At 41.5% G+C, this 21,372-nt stretch overlaps 1 pseudogene; it reads left to right on the top strand.

The window, feature by feature from the left end:
* Positions 1–490: 490 nt before the first annotated feature.
* LOC118239826 overlaps positions 491–21,372 on the top strand; it is a 32,754-nt pseudogene continuing 11,872 nt past the window's right edge.

The raw sequence follows: 21,372 nt of genomic DNA on the forward strand, positions 1-21,372 counted from the left end.
TTTTGTTTTTATCTTCACAGAAAAAGGCATCTCCAAAAGTCAAGAGACACTGCATGGGTAAATACTTAAAACAAGGTAGTTATAACCATCAAACAAAGGAATGTGTTATATGGTTAACTTTATAGCTGTCTTATCAGAGAACTCAATTTCTATTTCCTAGTCCCTATTCAATTAAACCAATGCTGACTTTAGAGGTGGATTTGGCTTTCCTCCTCTAAATCCAAGCATGTTAAAAGCCCCGAGACCGTCCTCTGCAGGTCTCAGCCAGCTCCCGTGTCCCCGTTGCAGAGGTCGCCTGTCATCTGCCAGATGGTCCCCCTTCCTGCAAACAACTCCCTTGTGACCAAAGGTGTATACCCTCTCAATTATTATTTTCCCATGGTTGCCTTTCCCGGTATGCATACATATACAAGCAAACATTTCTCTGCTAATATTTGTTTGAGTCATGCACACTTGCCTGACAGCAATCCCTAGATGCTCTGGAAGGAGAATGGGCCACACCTCCTTGAGTACGCTGGATCCAACATGCTTCGTTTCAACCGACACTCCAGCCAGGACCTTGGGTACGGACTTCAATCATCACAAGAACTTCAATCAAGATAAAAACGTCAACCTGGACCTTCAGTCAAGAATCTCTCACCAGACATGGACTGGATATAACCCATTCAAGGATATTCATTACACTAACATTTCTTCCCCCAGGACCCTACGAGGTTGTCGTTGTCCCAATTCAGCAGGAAGTAGTATGGAGAATACTAAGCTTCTTTTCCCACAGTTGACACCTAGGTAGGGCTAGCTTCCTATTGTTTAAGGTTGGGTTTGGAAGGAGGTCTTCAAGCTTGGGCATCTCTTTCAGTTGACAATGGTTAGTTGGAAATAGATATAGTTTAGATGTGACATTAGTAGATTAAATATCTTCTTGTTATTCACCCTTAGGATTGTTAATGATAATTTACAGTGTTAAGTTTTAGTCTTTTGACTAAAAGGGGAATTGTAGGGAAAATGCTGGCCATGCTCACTTGGAGGTTGGTACAGGTAACTCACACCATGCACACTTGGGCATGGTCACTGATGTAGCAAAACCATAAATATGAGGCCCACATGTGTGCAGCTCTGTTTCCTGACCTGCTTGGTTGTATAAGTCTGACTCTTTAATGTGAGCACTTTCCTAATAAACATCTGCTCAAACTTGCTCTGACTCCTTATCCATCCACATTTATTGGTCTCAATACACCCAGCCATCATCTCTCCACGAATAAAGAATTATATATACTTAAAAGTAGAAAGGCTGTACACACACCTTTAACCCCAGCTCTTTGGAGACAGAGCCAGGCAGATACCCGAATTGGAGGCCAGCCTAGTCTATAGAGCAAGGTACAGGACGAACTAGAGCTACACAGAAATCCTGTCTCATTAAAAAAAGTCACTGATCTCTCTGGAGTCTGACTGAAGCACGGCCTGGACCCCATAGTATTTATGCTGGGCATGTTTCCCCCTGCCTCCAACATACACAAGTGAACATCTCTTGTGATATTCTGACTGCATTCTGACAATAAAGTTTGCTCTGAGTCAGGGCAGAGCTACCCACTAGCTGACCAATAGAGGTGTTGGAGAACTGACACAGAGACAGGAAGTAAGAAGGCGGGGCCAACAAGATCTCAGCCCTTTATGATGCAGGAATAGAAGAGATAGGAGGTCACTGGCGGCTTCTCTGCCACTTCTGATCATACACAGGTCCTTACTCCAGTTATCTCACTCCAGATTTTTCATTGGTAATTAGATAAACACATCTAGCATCCAACTCAGGCACAAAAGTCACAATGTAGCTGTTTGCCCCTGGCTTTTCTGCTCCCAGAGCAGCCTCTGAGTAAGTCTGGGATTTTCCTGTTGCAGCCTCTCTACAACAGCCTCCAGGTGCTGCCCAAACTCCACAGGCCTCCAACTCCTGAGGTGCTTGGGTTTGAAACAGTTAACCACCCACAACCTTCAGGCAGTGCCTACCACAACATTGCTTCTTTATGCACATCCCTCTCTGTACACAATTCACACAGTGGCCAGATTCAAGAACTTGGGAAAACAAGGGTCATGTGCTAAGTTTAAACAAGGCCCAGTGACTTTTTGCAAAGATTGATAAAAGCTGTACAAAAATAGGGGTAGGGTATCGGATCTAAAAGCTAGACAAGTACTCATTCAATCTCTAGCTTTTGAAAATGCCAATTTAAATGGGAAAATGTGCATGAGTCCTTAAAGATCAAATCAGCACCAATGGAAGAATGGATCCTGCACACACCCAATGTTGAGTGCTTTGACTATAACACTAAGGTTGGGTAAGGGAAGTGATTGTCAAAAGCTATGAAAAGACATCGAAATACTAAATGTTTTAATTGTGGTAGAATAGGATATCAGAAAAATTGTAGACAAGGCACCCCTACAAATAATGCTTCTTCTGGGAATAACCCAAATAGAAGGTCCCAACCTTCTGGATTATATAGAAGATGCAGCAAAGGCCAACACTGGACCAGTGAATGTAGATCAAAAAGAGACAAATTAGGCAACCCTTTACTATTGGGAAACTCTTGGGGGGGGCTCTTGAAGTCCCCCATGTCAAATAGGGTCCAGTCATTCTCAGTGTATGACAACCCTCCCCAGAACAATTAAGAAACCCAGTCCCTTTTGTAAAACATCATGCTGTTGTGAATGGTAGAATAGCTTTGGGGGATGAAACAAAAATTCATGGAAGAAACAACGTATATTGGTAGGCTTCTATAAATGACCAAAGACTGAAACTGAGTCCTTGAAGATTACTGGACACAGGGGTGGGTGTCATCATTACAACACCAGAATGTTGGCATTCAAATTGAAGATTCGCAGTTACAATGTCCCAGACACATCCAGACTGTAGGGAAATGGATTTCAGTTTTCTAAGAAAGGGGAAAATCTAAGTGGTCTTTCAGGACTAACTCAGGAATTTCTCACTACCTAAGGATATTAGTCAAACCCAGCGAGGTGATGCTGAAGATCCCAGGAAAGTAGGAATTTTGAGAAGTGCCCCCATTTCATCTTAAGGACTTGACTGCTTTTGAATTAGAGAGAAGTATGGCACACCCAAAATGCACCTCACATATGAACAACATCCTCAGAACACTACTGGGGAGCTGACCAAGTTCCTGAGAAATACAGTCTCCCAGAGCAGAGAGTGCAGAAGGATATTTAGAATTTTTTAAAGGAGAAACCAGTCAGGTGGAAACCAGTCTTGATTTAGAGAAGGCCAACCTGAACAGCTCACGTTTCCAAAAACTCAGATATCCCTACAAGACCCAAACCAAAGTCCCAGAGTTACATTGAAATGGTCATGTCTTTTCTGGAGACTAGAGACTTTTCCAAGAAGGTGAAATATCATTGGAAGCCTAAGAAGTCTTCCATGAATGGGCATCACCAACACTTGAGGCCAAGTATGTAAAGCGATAACATTGCCACAAACAGGCTGAAGTGCAGCTAGTTCAGAGACTTGGACTCTGCCAAGAGATCATCTAAGAACTATGCTGCAATAATGAGCAGATAGGAAGTGAGCCCAAGAACATGATCATGAGAGAAGGCTCAAATGAACAGCCCTACAGTCGTCCTTAGGCTAGGGGACCTACAGAGGGCTTGAAGAGCAGGGATTGTCCACTCCCGGGTGCTGACTATCCAAGTCAGCACTTCCTGCTCACGGGGATAGAGGCTTATGAAGGACAGGGGAGAGGAATTAGACAGTGGGTAAGCAATTCAGGCAAAGATGCCGTTGGGGCAGCGCCTGTCATCCTATCTTCCTTGGAATCCTTAGACAGGTGCTACCTAATCTCTGTTCATATTCCAAATCCTAGGCTGGGAAAACTCACTCCCAGCAAAGTTCAGAATATCCTCAGAGAGGAGCAGTTTACCCGATGGTGGTCAGAGAAAACAGAAATGAGCAGAGGAAGAGCCCCGGGCAGGATACTGCAAGGGCATACCTTTAGAACCCTGCTCCTCTGGACAGGCCCCTCCTATTGTTAACCACCTCCCAAATGTAACATACAGTTAAATAGATCATGAAGGCTGACCTAATGACTACATAATCTCTGGAGACTTCATCACAAGCACATACAAGCACGCTAAGATGTACTGAGAACTGTTTAGTGTGTGAAGAATGATCAGTCAGTTCAGGTCAGGATTGTGTGGTATACCGGTAACATGCTGTATGTTATAATATTTGAAAAATTGTTCCAATTTTGTAGAGACATATGCTGGAGCATTGTCAGTTTTTATTTGTGCAGGTATACCCATAACTGCCATCACCTCTAGAAGGTGTGTAATAATAGAATCAGCTTTTTAAGAGTTAAGAGCAGTAGCCCATTGGAACCCTGAGAATGTGTCTATAGTATGATGCACACATTTCAAATTTCCAAACTCTGCAATGTGAAAGACATCAGTCTGTCAAACCTCGTTTCTCTGAATGCCCTTAGGATTACAACCTGCTGGCAATGGAGTTTGATTATAAAAGGAACAAGTAGGACAGTTTTTCACTATCTCCTTGGCTTGTTGCCAAGAGATGGAGAAGTCCTTTTTCAAACCTTTGCTATTTACATGTTTCTTATGAAATTCTGAGGCTTCTAGCACACTTCCAATTAATAAACGATCAATCTCATCATTGCCTTGTGCTAGTGGGCCAGGCAGACCCGTATGGGATCTGATATGTGTAAGGTATATAGGATTAATTCTGTTGCTGATAGTTTCCTGTAATTGTAAAAACAGAGAAGTTAATTCTGTATTATCAGGAACAAATTCTGCAGTCTCAATGTGTAACACAACTCTCTCTGCATATTGAGAATCAGTAACTATATTAAGAGGTTCTGTGAAATCCATAAGTACCATGAGAATTGCATATAATTCTGCCTTCTGTACAGATGTATATGGACTTTGAACTACTGCCATGGACCGTCTCTCGTGGAGACCATCGACCGAGGGAGAACAAGGGAGAAGGCTCAAGGAGAAATCAGGAATCGGCGAGGAAATGACAGACAGACATATTCAATGTTTTCTTCATCTCAAGCAGTGCTTATATATTATTGCAATCAGGGAACTTGGCAAGGGGGCTACATCATCAGATCATACAACAGAAAGAAAAAGAACAGCATAATTGTTTATAGATGATCTATTCTAAGCATCAGATTGCGGTCATTGCCCATGATCTAAGAGTTCTCTAAAATCTGTCTCATACCATCAACCACGTCTCTACCCATTTCCTGATTCTCAGGACCCAGATATCTTTAGGTCCCAGGGTCTAAGTCTCCTGTAAAATAAGCCTCATAAAATTCTTCTATATCATGAAATCTATCAAATTCTTTCCATAAAGTCACCCAGTATTTTAATGCTGGCTTCATGTTTTCTAATACTTCTTTTCTCTCTTCTTTATCCAATATACACCAGGGCTTTCTAGATCTAGCTAATCTTTTCCAGGAAAGGCAAGTCTTTCCAAAGTTGTCTTTTTCCCTCATGATTCACCCATCTATTCCCTGAACTGGCCACTTCAGCAAAGGCTTTGATAAACGGTGGGGCAGAGTTCAGCATGTCCTCAGATGCTCCTTTAACATCAGCGCAGTTTGCTGGCAAGATATAAGAAGTGCACAGAACAAAAAGACAAGGAAGAAGAGGCTGCAGTGGTACCAAGGACAGCGGCTTCGAGTTGACTCATCCGGGCATCATGATTGCAGCTGATTGCCAGAGAACCGCCTGGGGCTCATCTCCAGGGAGCGCAGACCCCAACCCATCGGCCTTAGCCCACCTTAGTGGCATCTTCTGCTACACCGGCGTGACCGCCGTGGGCGTAGAAAACTACTTTACTTACCTCACCTGCTTTATAACCTGCCTTACCTGATTTGTTGGCATCAGTGTAGAAGGTAAGAACTCCAGAAATGGGAGTTTGTCTTACAATATGTGGAAGAATCCAGACTGTCTTTTTTATGAATTTAATTCTGTCAGTTTTGGGATAGTTGTTACTAATTGTTCCCAAAAAGTCAGTCAGAGCTGTTTGCTAATATTCATTATCTTTCCATAAGGAAGAAATTTCTTCATTAGTTAAAGGTACTATAATTTCTGCTGGATCTTTTCCAGTCAGCTGACGAAGTCTTAATTTACCCTTTAAAATCAAATCAGAAATCTTTTCTATATATGTCTTTAACTTTTTATTCTGTTTATGTGGCAGAAATATCCATTCCGATATAGTGTCTTCCCTCTGCATCAGAATTCCAGAAGGGCATTCTCTGGATGGCAAGATAACCAGAATACAGTCTAAATTAAGGTTTATCCGATCTACATGTGCATCCAATATTCTTTTTTCTACCCATTGTAACTCTTTTTCTGCCTCAGCAGATAATATTCTAGGACTGTTTAGGTCCTTATCACCTTTTAGGGCCATTTTAACTGCTTTAAGTCATGTCCTTCTACACCAATAATCATCTGTAATTGAGAAATTTCCCCTAATAATTTCTGAAGAGAATTAAGAGTTTGATAACGATCTCTCCTAATTTGAACCTTTTGAGGTCTGATTCTTTGTAAGTCTATCTTGTAACCTAAATAGTTAATAGAATCTCCTCTTTGTATCTTTTCTGAGGCAATCTGTAATCCCCAACGAGGCAGAACTTCCTTCACCATTTCAAACATACATTCCAAAGTTTCCTTATTAGAATCTGATAAAAGAATGTCATCCATGTAATGATAAACAAGAGATTGTGAAAATTTCTTATGAATTATTCCCAAAGGTTGATGTACAAAGTGTTGACACAAAGTAGGGCTATTTAGCATTCCTTGTGGCAAAACCCTCCACTGATATCTCCTAACTGGCTGTGAATTATTAAGAGTTGGTACAGTAAATGCAAATTTTTCTCTATCATTTTCCTGTAAAGGTATTGTGAAAAAACAGTCTTTTAGATCAATGACTATGATAGGCCATCCTTTAGGCATTAAGGAAGGTAATGGCATTCCAGGTTGCAGAGAGCCCATTGGTTGAATTACCTTATTTATAGCTCTCAGGTCTGTCTGCTTTCTCCACTTACCTGACTTCTTTTTGATGACAAATACAGGAGAATTCCAAGGACTGGTAGATTCCTCTATATGTCCATCGTCTAGCTGTTCCTGTACTAACTTTTCTAAAGCCTCTAGCTTCTCAGAGGTCATAGGCCATTGTCCTACCTAAACTGGTTCATCTGTAAGCCACTTCAATGGCAGGGCCTTTGGCTCCTCTGAAAGTCCATCATTTGTACCTAGTTTCTGTACAGCATGGATGGTTGGTAACCGTTTTCCATAGTGTCTTACCAGATCTTTTCTACTATCTAAAGATTGTACATAATTTTTATCTGACACTGGAGGAATATTAATCTGAGTATTCCATTGCTGTAAGAGATCATGACCCCAGAGATTTATAGCTATATCTGCCACATATGGTTTCAGTATCCCTTTCTGTCCTTCCGGTCCAATGCAGACCACTGAGTTAACAGTCTGTCGAACTCTAGATAGAGTTCCAATTCCTAAAAATTGTACATTTGCCTCTCTAAGAGGCCATTTCTGAGGCCAAGATTTTTGAGTAATAATAGTTACATCCGCCCCAGTGTCCACTAAGCCAGAAATAACTTTATTATTAATTTTCACTTTCAACTGAGGCCTTTTATCATTAATAGAAGCTTGCCAAAATATGCAAGCTTCTCATTTTGTCCATTCACACGATTCTTCATCACTATTCAAACTACCATCTAGAACAGTATCATTTTTCACAATAGGGAAAGAACTATCTATTGTTCCTGTGAGAGATTGTTTTCCACTGCTATTGGGAATGACCTGACCTTTCTCGATGTGGGGGACTTCTTGAGGCCACCCCTCGGGGTTTCACGACCTTAAGGGGTTTCCTTGTATGTCCCTGGTCGATCTACATTCATTGGTCCAGGGTCTGCCCTTACCACATCTTCTACACAATCCAGAAGGCAGTGGCTTCCATATGAGGTATTGTTAGAATTCATTTGTCTACAGTTTCTCTTAGTATGTCAAGTTTTACCACAGTTGAAACATCTAGGTTCCTAGAGCCTTCGTGGTCTCCAGGGGAAGGCTCTTCCTACCCAAGTTTCTGGTTCATAGTAGTAGTAACCTCTAGCCTCTTGGTATCTATGTTGACCTCTGTAAGGTGCTTCTCTTTGCCAAGCCCTTACATCCTCAATTCTAGACCTTTGAATTTCCTTTGCCATTTTAAACCTTTGGAAATGGCTTCTCCTACCCAAGCTCCAGTATCTTGCACATTATAGTCAATGTTGGCTGCATACAAAACCCATTCTTCTAGCGGAGCTGATCTGATCTTTAAAGGCAAAAGTATTCTTTTGCATATAGGGTTTGCATTTTCATAAGCTATAGTATATATAATTGATTGTCTTGATTCTGGATCTGTTACCTGTAATTCTACTGCCCTAGGTAACCTTTGTAAGAAGTCCTGGAACTGTTCTGTAGGTCCCTGTTGTATTCTGGCTCACAAACCCTAAGCCTGAACCTAACCCTAACATTAACTCTAATCCTAACCCCATCCCTAACCCTAATCCTAACCCTAACCCTAACCCTAAACCTAACACTTAACCTGAACCTAACCCTAACGCTGAACCTAACCCTAACCCTAAATCTAACCCTAACCCTAACCCTGACGCTAACCCTGAACCTAACACTGAACCTAACATTAATCCTAACCCTAACCGTAACACTAACCCTAACCCTAAACCAAACCCTAACCCTAACCATAACCCTAACCCTAACCCTTAACCTGACCCTGAACCTAACCTTAACCTAATCCTAACCCTAAACCTTACTCTAACCCTAACCCTAAAACTTACCCTGAAGCTAACCCTAATGCTAAACCTAACCTTAACCCTGACGCTGACTCTAACGCTAACCCTGACACTAACCCTGAACCTAACCCTAACCCTATTCCTAACTATAACCTTAACCCTAACTCTAATCCTGACACAAACCCTGAACCTAAACCTATACCTAACCCTAAGCCTAAACCAAATTCTAACCCTAACTCTAATCCTAACCCTTACCCTAACCTAACCCTAACCCTAAACCTAACCCTAACACTAAGCCTAACACTTAACATAATCCTGAACCCAACCCTAGCCCTAACCTAACCCTAACCCTAACCCTAACACTATACCTAACCATAAGCCTAAACCTAACCCTTAACCTAACCCTGAACCTAACCCTAACCCTAAACCTAAACCTAAACCTATCCCTACCCTAAACCTAATCATGAACATAAGCCATACCCTAAACCCAACCCTAACCCTAACCCTAAACCTTAACCTAACCCTGAACCTAACCTTAACACTAAACATAACCTTAAGCTTAAGCCTAAAACTTAAGCTAATCCTGAACCTAACTCTAACCCTAACACTAACCCTAACCATAACCCTGAACCTAACCCTCAACCTAACCCTAACCAAAAGCCAAACCCAAATGCTAACCCTAACTCTAACCCTAACGCTTTACCTAACCCTGAACCTAAACCTAACCCTAACCAGAACCCTAAACCTAACCCTAAACACAAACATAAGCCTAACCCTAACACTAACCCTAACGCTAACCATAAACCAAACAAACCAAAACCCTAACCCTAACCGAACACTAACCCTAACCCTAACCCTAACCCCACCCCTAAAACTAACCCCAACCCTAACCCTAACCTTAACACTTGACCTAACCCTGAACCTAACCCTAACCAAACCCTAACCCTAACCCTAACCCTAAGCCTAATCATAAGCCAAACCCTAACCCATAACCTAACACAGAACCTAACCCTAACCCTAAACCCAAACCTAACCCTAAACCTAATCCTAACCATAAGCCAAACCCTAACCCTAACCCTAACCCTAACCCTAACCCTAATCATAAGCCAAACCCTAACCCATAACCTAACACAGAACCTAACCCTAACCCTAAACCCAAACCTAACCCTAAACCTAATCCTAACCATAAGCCAAACCCTAACCCTAACCCTAACCCTAACCCTAACCCTAACCCTAATCATAAGCCAAACCCTAACCCATAACCTAACACAGAACCTAACCCTAACCCTAAACCCAAACCTAACCCTAAACCTAACCCTAACCATAAGCCTAACCCTAACCCTAACCCTAACACTTAACCTAAACCTGAACCTAACCCTAACCAGAACCCTAAACCTAACCCTGAACCAACCATAAGCCTAACACTAACCCTAACCCTAAACCTAACGCTAACCCTAACCCTAACACTTAACCCAACCCTGAAACTAACCCTAACCCTAAACCTAATCCTAAACCTAAACCGAACCATAACACTAACCCTAACGCTAACCCAAACCCTAACCCTAACCCTAACACATAACATAACCCTGAACTTAACCCTAACCCCATGCCTAACCCTAACCGTAAACCTAACACTATTCCTAACCATAAGCCAAACCTTAGCCCTTAAACTAACCCTAAACCAAACCCTAACCCTAAACCTAAACCTAACCCTAACACAAAATCTAACCCTAACAATAACCCTAACCTAACACTAACCCAAACACTAACCCTAACCCTAACTCTAACCCTAACCCTAACCCTTCACCTAACCCTAAACATAAGCCTAAACATAAGCAAAACCCTAACCCTAACCCTAACCTGAACCCTAACCTAAACCCTTAACCTAACACCGAACCTAACCCTAACCCTAACCAGAACGCTAAACCTAACACTAACCCCAACCATAAGTCTAACCCTAACCCTTAACGTAACCATGAACCTAAACCTAACCCTAACACTAAACCTAACCCAAACAATAACCCTAACCCTAACCCTAACCCTAACCCTAAACTTAACCCTGACCCTAATCCTAACCCTAACCCTAACCCTAACCCTAACCCTAACCATAAGCCAAACCCTAACCCTAACCCCAAACCTAACCCTAGCCCTAAACCTAACACTTAACCTAACCCTGAACCTAACCCTAAACCTAACCCTAACCATAACCCTAACCTAACCATAAGCCTAAACCCAACCCTTAACCTAACCTTGAACCTATCCATGAACCTAACCCTAATCCTAACCCTAACCCTAACCCTTCACCTAACCCTAAACCTAACCCTAACCCTATCCTTAACGGTAACCCTTAACCTTACACTGAACCAAACCCTAACCCTAACCATAACCATATCCCTAACACTAAACCTAACCCTAAACCAAACCCAAACCTAAACCTTAACCTAAACCTAACCCTAACCCTTAACCTAACCCTGAACCTACCCCTAACCTAACTTTAACACTAACTCTAACCTAACCTAACCTAACCCTAACCCTAACCCTAACCCTAATACTAACCCTGATGCTAACCCTGAACCTAACCCTAACCCTAACCCCAACCCTAACCACAACCCTAAACCAAACCATAACCCTAACCCTAACCCTAAACCTAATCCTAACCCTAACCCAAACCCTTAACCTAACCGTGAACCTAATGGTAAACCTAACCCTAACTCTAACCCAAACCCTAACCTAGACCTAACAGAAATCCTAACCATAACCCTAACCCTAACCCTAAACCAAAACCTAAGCCTAACCTTAAACCTAACCCTAACACTTAAACTAACCCTGAACCTAACGCTAACCCTAACCATAACCCTAATCATAAGCCTAACCTTAACCCTTAACCTAACACTGAACCTAACACTAACACTAACCCTAACCCTAACACTTAACCATAAGCCAAACCCTAACTCTAACCCTAATCCTATCCCTAACCCTAACCCTAACACCTAACCTAACACTGAACCTAACCCTAACCCTAAACACACCCCTAACCCTAACACTTAACCTAACCCTGAACCTAACCCTAACCCTAACCCTAACTTTAACTCTTACCCTAACCCTAACCATAAGCCTAACCCTAAGCCTAAGCCTAAACCTAACCCTAACCCTAAGCCTAACACTAAAACTAAGGCTAAACCCAACCCTAACCCTAATGCTAACCCTTACACTAAACCTAAACTTAACCCGAACACTGAACCTAATCCTAATCCTAACCCTAACCCTAACCCTAACCAAGATGAAAGTAACACTCAATCTCTGTCCTAACCCTAACCCTAACATTAACCCTAACCCTAACCATAAGCCAATCGCTAACCCAAGCCCTAGCTCTAACCCTAACACTAACATTAATCCATGATTCCATGCTTTTATCCATTGCCTTGTCTAAATGAGATTCATTCTCCCCAACTAATTAAAATCCATGGCTTGCCTTGCCTTGCCATGCCTTGACTTGCCTTTCATTGCCTTGCTTAAATGTTAATCTATCACCCAACCCAATCTATAGAAAATCCATGGCTTGCCTTGCCTTGCCTTGTCTTGCCTTGACTTGCCTTGCATAAATGAGATTCTATCTCCCAAAACAATCTAAAGGAAATACATGCCTTGCCTTGACTGTCCTTGCCATGCCAAAATGAGATTCTATCTCCCCAACCAAATCTAAAGAAAATCCAATCCTTGCCTTGCCTTGTCTTGCCGTCCTTGCCTTGGCTAAATGTACTTCTATCTCCCCAACCAAATCTAAATAAAATCCAGGCCTTGCCATGCCTTGCCTGAATGAGTTTCTATCTCCCCAACCAAATCTGAAGTAACTCCATGCCTTGCCTTGCCTTGTCTTGCCTTGTCTTGCCTTGCCTGAATGTTATTTTATCACACAACCAAATCTAAAGATAATAAAAGCCTTGCCTTGGCTTGACTTGCCTTGCTTATCCCTGCCTTACATAAATGAGATTCTATATACTTAAAAAAAAATCTATAGAAAATCCATGCTTTGCCTTTCCTTGCCTTGCCAAATTGATTCCATCTACACAAGCTAATCTAAAGATACATGCCTTGCCTTGTCTTGCATTGCCTAAATGACATTCTACCTCCCCAACCAAATCTAAAGAAAATACATGCCTTGCCTTTTCTTACTTTGAATTGCTGTGCCTTGCCTTGCCTAAATGGGATTCTATCTCCCTAATCAAATGGGAAAAAAATCCATGCCATGCCTTTCCCTGTCTTGCCTTGCCTTCCCATGCCTAAATGTGATTCTATCACACAACCAAATCTAAAGATAATCCATGCCTTGCCCTGTCTTGCCTTGCCTTCCCATGCCTACATGTGATTCTATCACACAACCAAATCTAAAGATAATCCATGCCTTGCACTGCCTTTCCCTGCCTTGCCTTTCCTTTCCTTGCTGTGCCTTGCCTTGCAAAATGAGATTATATTTCCCCAACCAAATCTAAAGAAAATCCATGCTTTGCAATTCCTTGAGTTCCCTTGCCTAAATGAGATTCTATCTACCCAACCAAATCTAAAGATAATTCATGCCTTGCCTTTCCTTGCCTTTCCTTGCCGTGCCTTGGCTTGCACTGCCAAAAGGAGATTGTATCTCCCCTACCAAATCTAAATAATATCAAAACTTTGCAATTCCTTGAGTTCCCTTGCCTAAAAAAATTTATATCTACACAACCAAATCTACAAAAAATATATACTTGCCTTGCCTTGCCTTGCCTTGCCTTTACTTGGCTAAGTGATATTGTATCCTCCCAATGAAATCTAAAGAAAATCCACGCCTTGCCATGCCATGCCTTGCCTTGTCTAGTCTTGCCTAAATGAGATTCTTACTCCCCAACTATATCTAAAGAAAATCCATGTCCAGCCTTGTTTTGCTTTGAATTGCTTTGCCTTGCTATGCCTAAATGAGTTTCTATCATCCCAACCAAAATTGAACAAAATGCATTCCTTGCCTTGCCATGTCTTGCCTTGTCTTTCCTTGCCAAAATTTTAATTTACCACCCAACCATACCTTTGGAAAATCTAAGCCTTGCCTTGCCTTGCCAAAATGAGATTATATCTCCCCAACCAAATCTAAAGAAAATCCATGCCTTGTCTTGACTGTCCTTGCCTTGCCTTGCCTATTCTTGCCTTGCCTAAACGAGATTCTATCTCCCCCACCAAATCGAAAGAAAATCCATGCCTTGCCTTCTCTTGTCTTGCCTTGCATTGCCTTGCCTAAATGAGATTCATTCTCCCCAACCAAATCTAATGAAAGTCCATGGCTTGCCTTGCCTTGCCATGCCTTGACTTGCCTTTCATTGCCTTGCTTAAATGTTAATCTCTCACCCAACCAAATCTATAGAAAATCCACGCCTTGCCTTGCCTTGCCAAAATGAGATTCTATCTCCCAAAACAATCTAAAGGAAATACATGCCTTGCCTTGAATGTCCTTGCCATGCCAAAATGAGATTCTATCTCCCCAACCAAATCTAAAGAAAATCCATGCCTTGCCTTGCCTTGCCTTGCCTTGCCTTGCATAAATGAGATTCTATCTCCCAAACAATCTAAAGGAAATACATGCCTTGCCTTGACTGTCCTTGCCATGCCAAAATGAGATTCTATCTCCCCAACCAATTCTAAATAAAATCCAGGCCTTGCCATGCCTTGCCTAAATAAGTTTCTATCTCCCCAACCAAATCTGAAGTAACTCCATTCCTTGCCTTGCCTTGTCTTGCCTTGCCTGTATGTTATTTTATCACACAACCAAATCTAAAGATAATAAAGGCCTTGCCTTGTCTTGACTTGCTTTGCCTATCCCTGCCTTGCCTAAGTGAGATTCTATCTACTTAAAAAAATCTATAGAAAATCCATGCTTTGCCTTTCCTTGCCTTGCCAAATTGAGATTCTATCTCCCCAACGAAATCTAAAGAAAATACATGCCTTGCCTTGGCTTACTTTGAATTGCTGTGCCTTGCCTTGCCCAAATGAGATTCTATCTCCCCAATCAAATGAAGAAAATCCATCCCCAGCCTTGCCTTGCATAAATGAGATTCTATCTACCCAACCAAATCTAAAGAAAATCCATGCCTTGTCTTGACTGTCCTTGCCTTGCCTTTCCTATTCTCGCCTTGCCGAAATTAGATTCTATCTCCCCAACCAAATCGAAAGAAAATCCAAGCCTTGCCTTCTCATGTCTTGCCTTGCCTTGCCTTGCCTAAATGAGATTGTTTCTCCCCAACGAAATCTAAAGAAAATCCATGCTTTGCAATTCCTTGAGTTTCCTTGCCTAAATGAGATTCTATCTACCCAACCAAATCTAAAGATAATACATGCCTTGCCTTGCCTTTCCTTTCCTTGCTTTGCCTTGCCTTGCCTTACCATATGAGATTGTATCTCCCCAACCAAATCAAACGAAAATCCATGCTTTGGAATTCCATAGTTACACTGCTTAAATGAGATTCTATCTACCCAACCAAATCTAAAGAAAATATATTCCTAGCCTTGCCTTGCCTTGTCTTTCATTTCCTTGCCTTGGCTAAGTGATATTCTATCTCCCAAATGAAATATAAAGAAAATCGTTGCCTTACTTGCCTTGTCTTGCCTTGCATAACTGAGATTCTATCTCCCAAACCAAATCTAAAGGAAATCCATGCCTTGTCTTGCCTTGCCGTGCCTTGCCTTGCCTTGCATAAATGATATTCTAACTCCTGAACAAAACCTAAAGGAAATCCATGCCTTGCCTTGCCTTGTCTTGCCTTGTCTTTCCTTGCCATAATGTTATTCTAACACCCAACCAAATCTAAAGAAAATCGATGCCTTGAATTTCCTTGACTTCCCTTGTCTAAATGAGATTCTATCTAAAAAACCAAATCTAAAGAAAATACATGCCATGCCTTGTCTTGCATTGCCTAAATGAGATTCTATCTCCCCAACCATATCTAAAGAAAATCCATGTCATGCCTTGCTTTGCTTTGAAATGCTGTTCCTTGCCTTGCTTAAATGAGATTCTATCTCCCCAACAAAATCTGAAGAAAATCCATGCCTTGCATTTCTTAGCCTTGCCAAAATGAGATTCTATCTACCCAACCAAATCTAAACATTATACATGACTTGCCTTGCCTTTCCTTTCCTTGCTTTGCCTTGCCTTGCCAAAATGAGATTGTATCAACCCAACCATATCTAAAGAAAATCCATGCTTTGCAATTCCTTGAGTTCCCTTGCCTAAATGAGATTCTATCTGCCCAAACAAATCTAAAAAATATATGCCTTGCCTTGCCTTGTCTTGCCTTGCCTCGCCTGCCTTGGCTAAGTGATATTCTTCTCCCCAAACAAATCTAAAGAAAATCCATGCCTTCCATTGCCTTGCATTGCATTGCCTTGTCTAAATGGGATTCTTTTTCCCTATCCAAATCTAAAGAAAGTCCATGCCTTGCATAGCCTAAATGAGATTTTATGCCCACATCCAATTCTAAAGGATATACATGCCTTGCAATGCATTTCCTTGCCTATTCTTGACTTGTCTTGCCTTGCCTAATTGTCATTCTATCACCCAACCTAGTCTGAAGAAAATCCATGCCTTGCCTTGTCTTGCCGTGCCTTGACAAAATGAGATTCTATCTCCCAACCATATCTAAATAAAATACATGATTTGCTTTGTCTTGCTTTCAATTGCTGGACTTGCCTTGCCTAAATGAGATTCTGTCTACCCAACCAAATCTAAATATAATGCATGCCTTGCCTTGCCTTGCCTTTTCTGGCTTTGCCTTCCCTTGCCTTGCCAAAATGATATTATATCTCCCCAACCAAATCTGAAGAAAATCCATGACTTGCCTTGCCTTGCCTTGTCTTGCCTTGCCTTGCTTTGCCTTGGCTAATTGATATTCCATCTCCCCAACGAAATCTGCAATAAATCCATGCCTTGCCTTGCCTTCCATTGCTTAGCCTTGCATAAATGAGAATCTATTTCCCTAACCAAATCTAAAGAAAATCCATGCCTTTCCTTGCCTAAATGAGTTTCTATTTCCACAAGCAAATGTACAGGATATCCATGCTTTGACATGACTTGCCTTGCCTTGACTTGCTTTGCTGTGCCTAAATGAGATTGTTTCTCACCAACCAAATCTAAAGAAAATCCATGCCTTGCCTTGCCTTGGCTGGCCTTGCCTTGCCTTTACTAGCCTTGCCTAAATGAGATTCTATCTTGCCAACTAATCTAAAGAATATCCATGCCTTGACTTGCCTTTTGTTGCCTTGCCAAAATGAGATTCTATCTCCCTACCAACATCTAAAAAAATCCATACCTTGATTTTCCTTGACATCCCTTGCCTAAATGAGATTCTATCTCCCCAACCAAATCCAAAGAAAATACATGCCTTGCCTTGTCTTGCATTGCCTAAATGAGAAACTATCTTCCCAACCATATCTATAGAAAATCCATGTCTTTCCTTGCTTTGCTTTGAATTGCTGTGCCTTGCCTTGCATAAATGAGATTCTATTTCCCCAACCAAATCTGAAGAAAATGCATACTTTGCTTGCCTTGTCTTGCATTGCCTACCCTTGCCTAAATGTGATTCTATCACGTAAGCAAATTTCAAGAAAATCCATGGCTTGCCTTGCCTTGTCTTGCCTTGCCTTGCCTAAATGAGATTCTATCTCAGCAACCAAATCTAAAGGAAATTCATGCCTTGCCTTGCCTTGCCTTGCCTGGCCAAAATGAGATTTTATCTCCCCAACCAAATCTAAAGAAAAATCCATGCTTTGCATTTCCTTGAGTTTCCTTGCCTAAATGTTATTCTATCCAGCCAACCCAATCTAAAGGAAACCCATGACTTGCCTTGCCTTGCCTTGCCTTGCCTTGCCTACATGAGATTCTATCTCAGCAACCAAATCTAAAGGAAATCCATTCCTTGCCTTTCCTTGCCTTGCCAAAATGAGATTCTATCTCAGCAACTAAATCTAAAGGAAATCCATCCCTTGCCTTGCCTTGCCTTGTCTTGCCTAAATGAGATTCTATCTACCCAACCAAAACTAAAGGAAATCCATGCCTTGCCTTGCCTTGCCTTGCCTTGCTAAAATGAGATTGTATCTCCCCATCCAAATATAAAGAAAATGCATGCTTTGAATTTGAGTTCCTTGCTGAAATGAGATTCAATCTACCCAACCAAATCTAAAGATAATACATTCCTTGCCTTTCCTTTCCTTGCCTGCCTAAGTGATATTCTATCTCCACAACAAAATGTAAAGAAAATCCATGCCTTGCCTTGCATTACATTGCTTAGCCTTGCCTAAATGTGATTCGATTTCCCTAACCAAATCTAAAGAAAATTCATGCCTTGACCTGCCTAAATGAGTTTCAATCATCCCAACAAAAATTGAAGAAAATCCATCCTTGCCTTGCCTTGTCTTTTCTTGCCTAAATGTTAATCTATCACCAAACCAAATCTCAAGAAATTCCATGCCTTGCCTTGTCAAAATGAGATTCTATCTCCCCAAGGAAATCTAAAGAAAATCCATGCTTTGCCTTGCCTTGCCTTGTCTTTCCTTGCCTTGCATAAATGAGATTCTATATGCAGAAACAAATCTAAAGGAAATACATGCCTTGCCTTGCCTGTCCTTGCCTTGCATTGCCTATCCTTGCCATGCCAAAATCAGATTCTATCTCCCCAACCAAATCTAAAGAAAATCCATTCCTTGCCTTGCCTTGCCATGCCTTGCCAAAGTGAGATTCTATCTCTCCAACCTAATCTCAAGAAAATCTAAGCCTTGCCTTGCCCTGTCTTGCCTTGCCTAGCCTAAATGAGATTCTATCTCCTCAACCAAATCTAAATAAACTCCAGACCTTGCGTTGCCTTGCCTAAATGAGTTTCTATCTCCCCAACCAAATCTGAAGTAAATCCATGCCTTGCCTTGCATTGTCTGGCCTTGCCTTGCCTTGCCTAAAGGTTATTCTATCACCGAACCAAATCTAAAGATAATACATGCCTTGCCTTGCCTTGCCTTGCCTTGCCTATCTCTGCCTTGCCTAAATGAGATTCTATCTACCAAAAAATCTAAAGAAAATCCATGCTTTGCCTTGCCTTGTCTTGCCTTGCCTTGCCTTACCTAAATGAGATTCTATCTCCCCAACCAAATCAAAAGAAAACCAATGCCTTGAAATTCTTTGATTTCCCTTACCTAAATGAGATTCTATCTATCCAACCAATCTAAAGAAAATACATGCCTTGCCTTGTCTTGCATTTCCTAAATGAGATTCTATCTCCCCTACCATATCTAAAGAAAATCCATGTCTTTCCTTGCCTTGCTTTGAATTGCTGTGCCTTGCCTTGCCTAAATGAGACTCTATCTCCCCTCCCAAATCTTAAGAAATCCATGCCTTGCCTTGCCTTGTCTTGCCTTGCCATCCCTTGCCTAACTGTGATTCTATTATGCAACCAAATCTAAAGATTATCCATGCCTTGCCTTGCTTTGCCTTGTCTTGCCTTGCCTAAATGAGATTCTATCTCAGCAACCAATCTAAAGGAAATCCAAGCCTTGCCTTGTTTCTCATTGCCTAAATGTGATCATATTACCCAACCAAATCTAAAGATAATCCATGCTTTGTCTTGCCTTGCCTTTCCTTCCTTGCCCTTCCTTGCCTTGCCAAAATGAGATTGTATCTTCCCCACCAAATCTAAAGAAAATCCATGCCTTGCCTTACCTTGCCTTGCCTTGCGTTGCCTAAATGTGATCATAACACGCAACCAAATTAAAGATAATCCATGCTTAGCCTTCCCTTGTCTATCCTTGCCTTGCCTTCCCTTGCTTTGCCAAAAAGAGATTGTTCTCCCCAACCAAATCTAAAGAAAATCCATGCTTTTCAGTTCCTTGAGTTCACTTTCCTAAATGAGAATCTATCTACCCAACCAAATCCAAAAAACATATATGTCTTGCCTTGCCTTGCCTTGCCTTGCCTTGCCTTGCCTTGCCTTACCTTGGCTAAGTGATATTCTATCTCCTCAAAGAAATCTAAAAAAAATCCATGCTTTGCTTTGCCTTGCCTTGCCAAAATGAGATTCTATCTTCCCAACCAAATCTAAAGAAAATCTATGCCTTGAATTTCCTTGACTTCCCTTGCCTAAATGAGATTCTATATCCCCAACCAAATCTGAAGAAAATCCAGGCCATGCATTGCCTTGCCTAAATGAGTTTCTATCTCCCCAACCAAATCTGAAGAAATTCCATGCCTTGCCTTGCCTTGTCTTGGCTTGCCTAATTATTATTCTATCACCCAAACAAATCAAAAGTTAATACATGCCTTGCCTTGCCTTGATTTGCCCTTCCTATCCCTGCCTTGCCTAAATGAGATTCTATCTACCCAAAAAAATCTAAAGAAAATACATGCTTTGCATTGCCTTGCTCTGCCAAAATCAGATTCCATCTTCCCAATGAAATCTTAAGAAAATCCTTGGCTTGAATTTCCCTGACTTCCCTTGCATAAATGAGATTCTATCTCGCCAACCAAATATAAAGAAAATCCATGCCTTGCCTTGCCTTATCTTGCTTGCTTTACCTTGCATAAATGAGTTTCTATCACCCCAACCAAATCTGGAAAAAATCCAGGCCTTGCCTTGCCTTGTCTTGCCTCGTCTTGCCTTGCCTATCCCTGCCTTGCCCATATGAAATTCTATCTTCCAAAAAAAATCTAAAGAAAATCCATGCTTTTCCTTGCCTTGTCTTGCCTAAATGAGATTCTATCTCCCCACCTAATCTAAAGAAAATGCATGCCTTGCCTTGCCTTGCCTTGTGTTTCCTTGCCTTGCCTTGTCTAAACGAGATTCTACTTCCCAACCAAATCTAAATAAAATTAAAGCCTTGCCTTGCCTTGCCTAAATGAGTTTCTATCTCCCCAACCAAATCTGAAGAAAATCCATGCCTTGCATTGCCTTGTCTTGCCTTGCCTAAATGTTATTCTATCATCAAACCAAATCTAAAGATAATGCATGCCTTGCCTTGCCTTGCGTTGATTTGACTTTCCTATCCCTGGTTTGCCTAAATGAGATTCTATCTCCCCCCAAAAATCTAAAGAAAATCCTTGCCTTGCCTTGCCTTGCCTTGCCTAAATGAGATTCCATCTGCCTAATGAAATCTAAAGAAAATCCTTGCCTTGAATTTCCTTGTCTTCCCTTGCCTAATTGAGGTCCTATCTCCCCAACCAAATCTAAACAAAATCCAAGCCTTTCCTTGCCTTGTCGTGCCCTGCTTGCATTGCCTAAATGAGATTCTATCACCCCAACCAAATCTAAATAAAAACCAGACCTAGCCTTGCCTTGCCTAAATGAGTTTATATCTCCTCATCCAAATCTGAAGAAAATCCATGCCTTGCCTTGTCGTGCCTTGTCTTGCCTTCCCTAAATGTTATTCTATCACCGAACCAAATCTAGATATAATACATGCCTTGCCTTGCCTTGCCTATCCCTGCCTTGCCTAAATGAAATTCTATCTTCCCCAAAAAATCTAAAGAAAATCCATGCTTTTC

The sequence above is a fragment of the Cricetulus griseus genome, unplaced genomic scaffold (genome assembly GCF_003668045.3).
Source record: "Cricetulus griseus strain 17A/GY unplaced genomic scaffold, alternate assembly CriGri-PICRH-1.0 unplaced_scaffold_71, whole genome shotgun sequence".
NCBI classification, from domain to species: domain Eukaryota; kingdom Metazoa; phylum Chordata; class Mammalia; order Rodentia; family Cricetidae; genus Cricetulus; species Cricetulus griseus.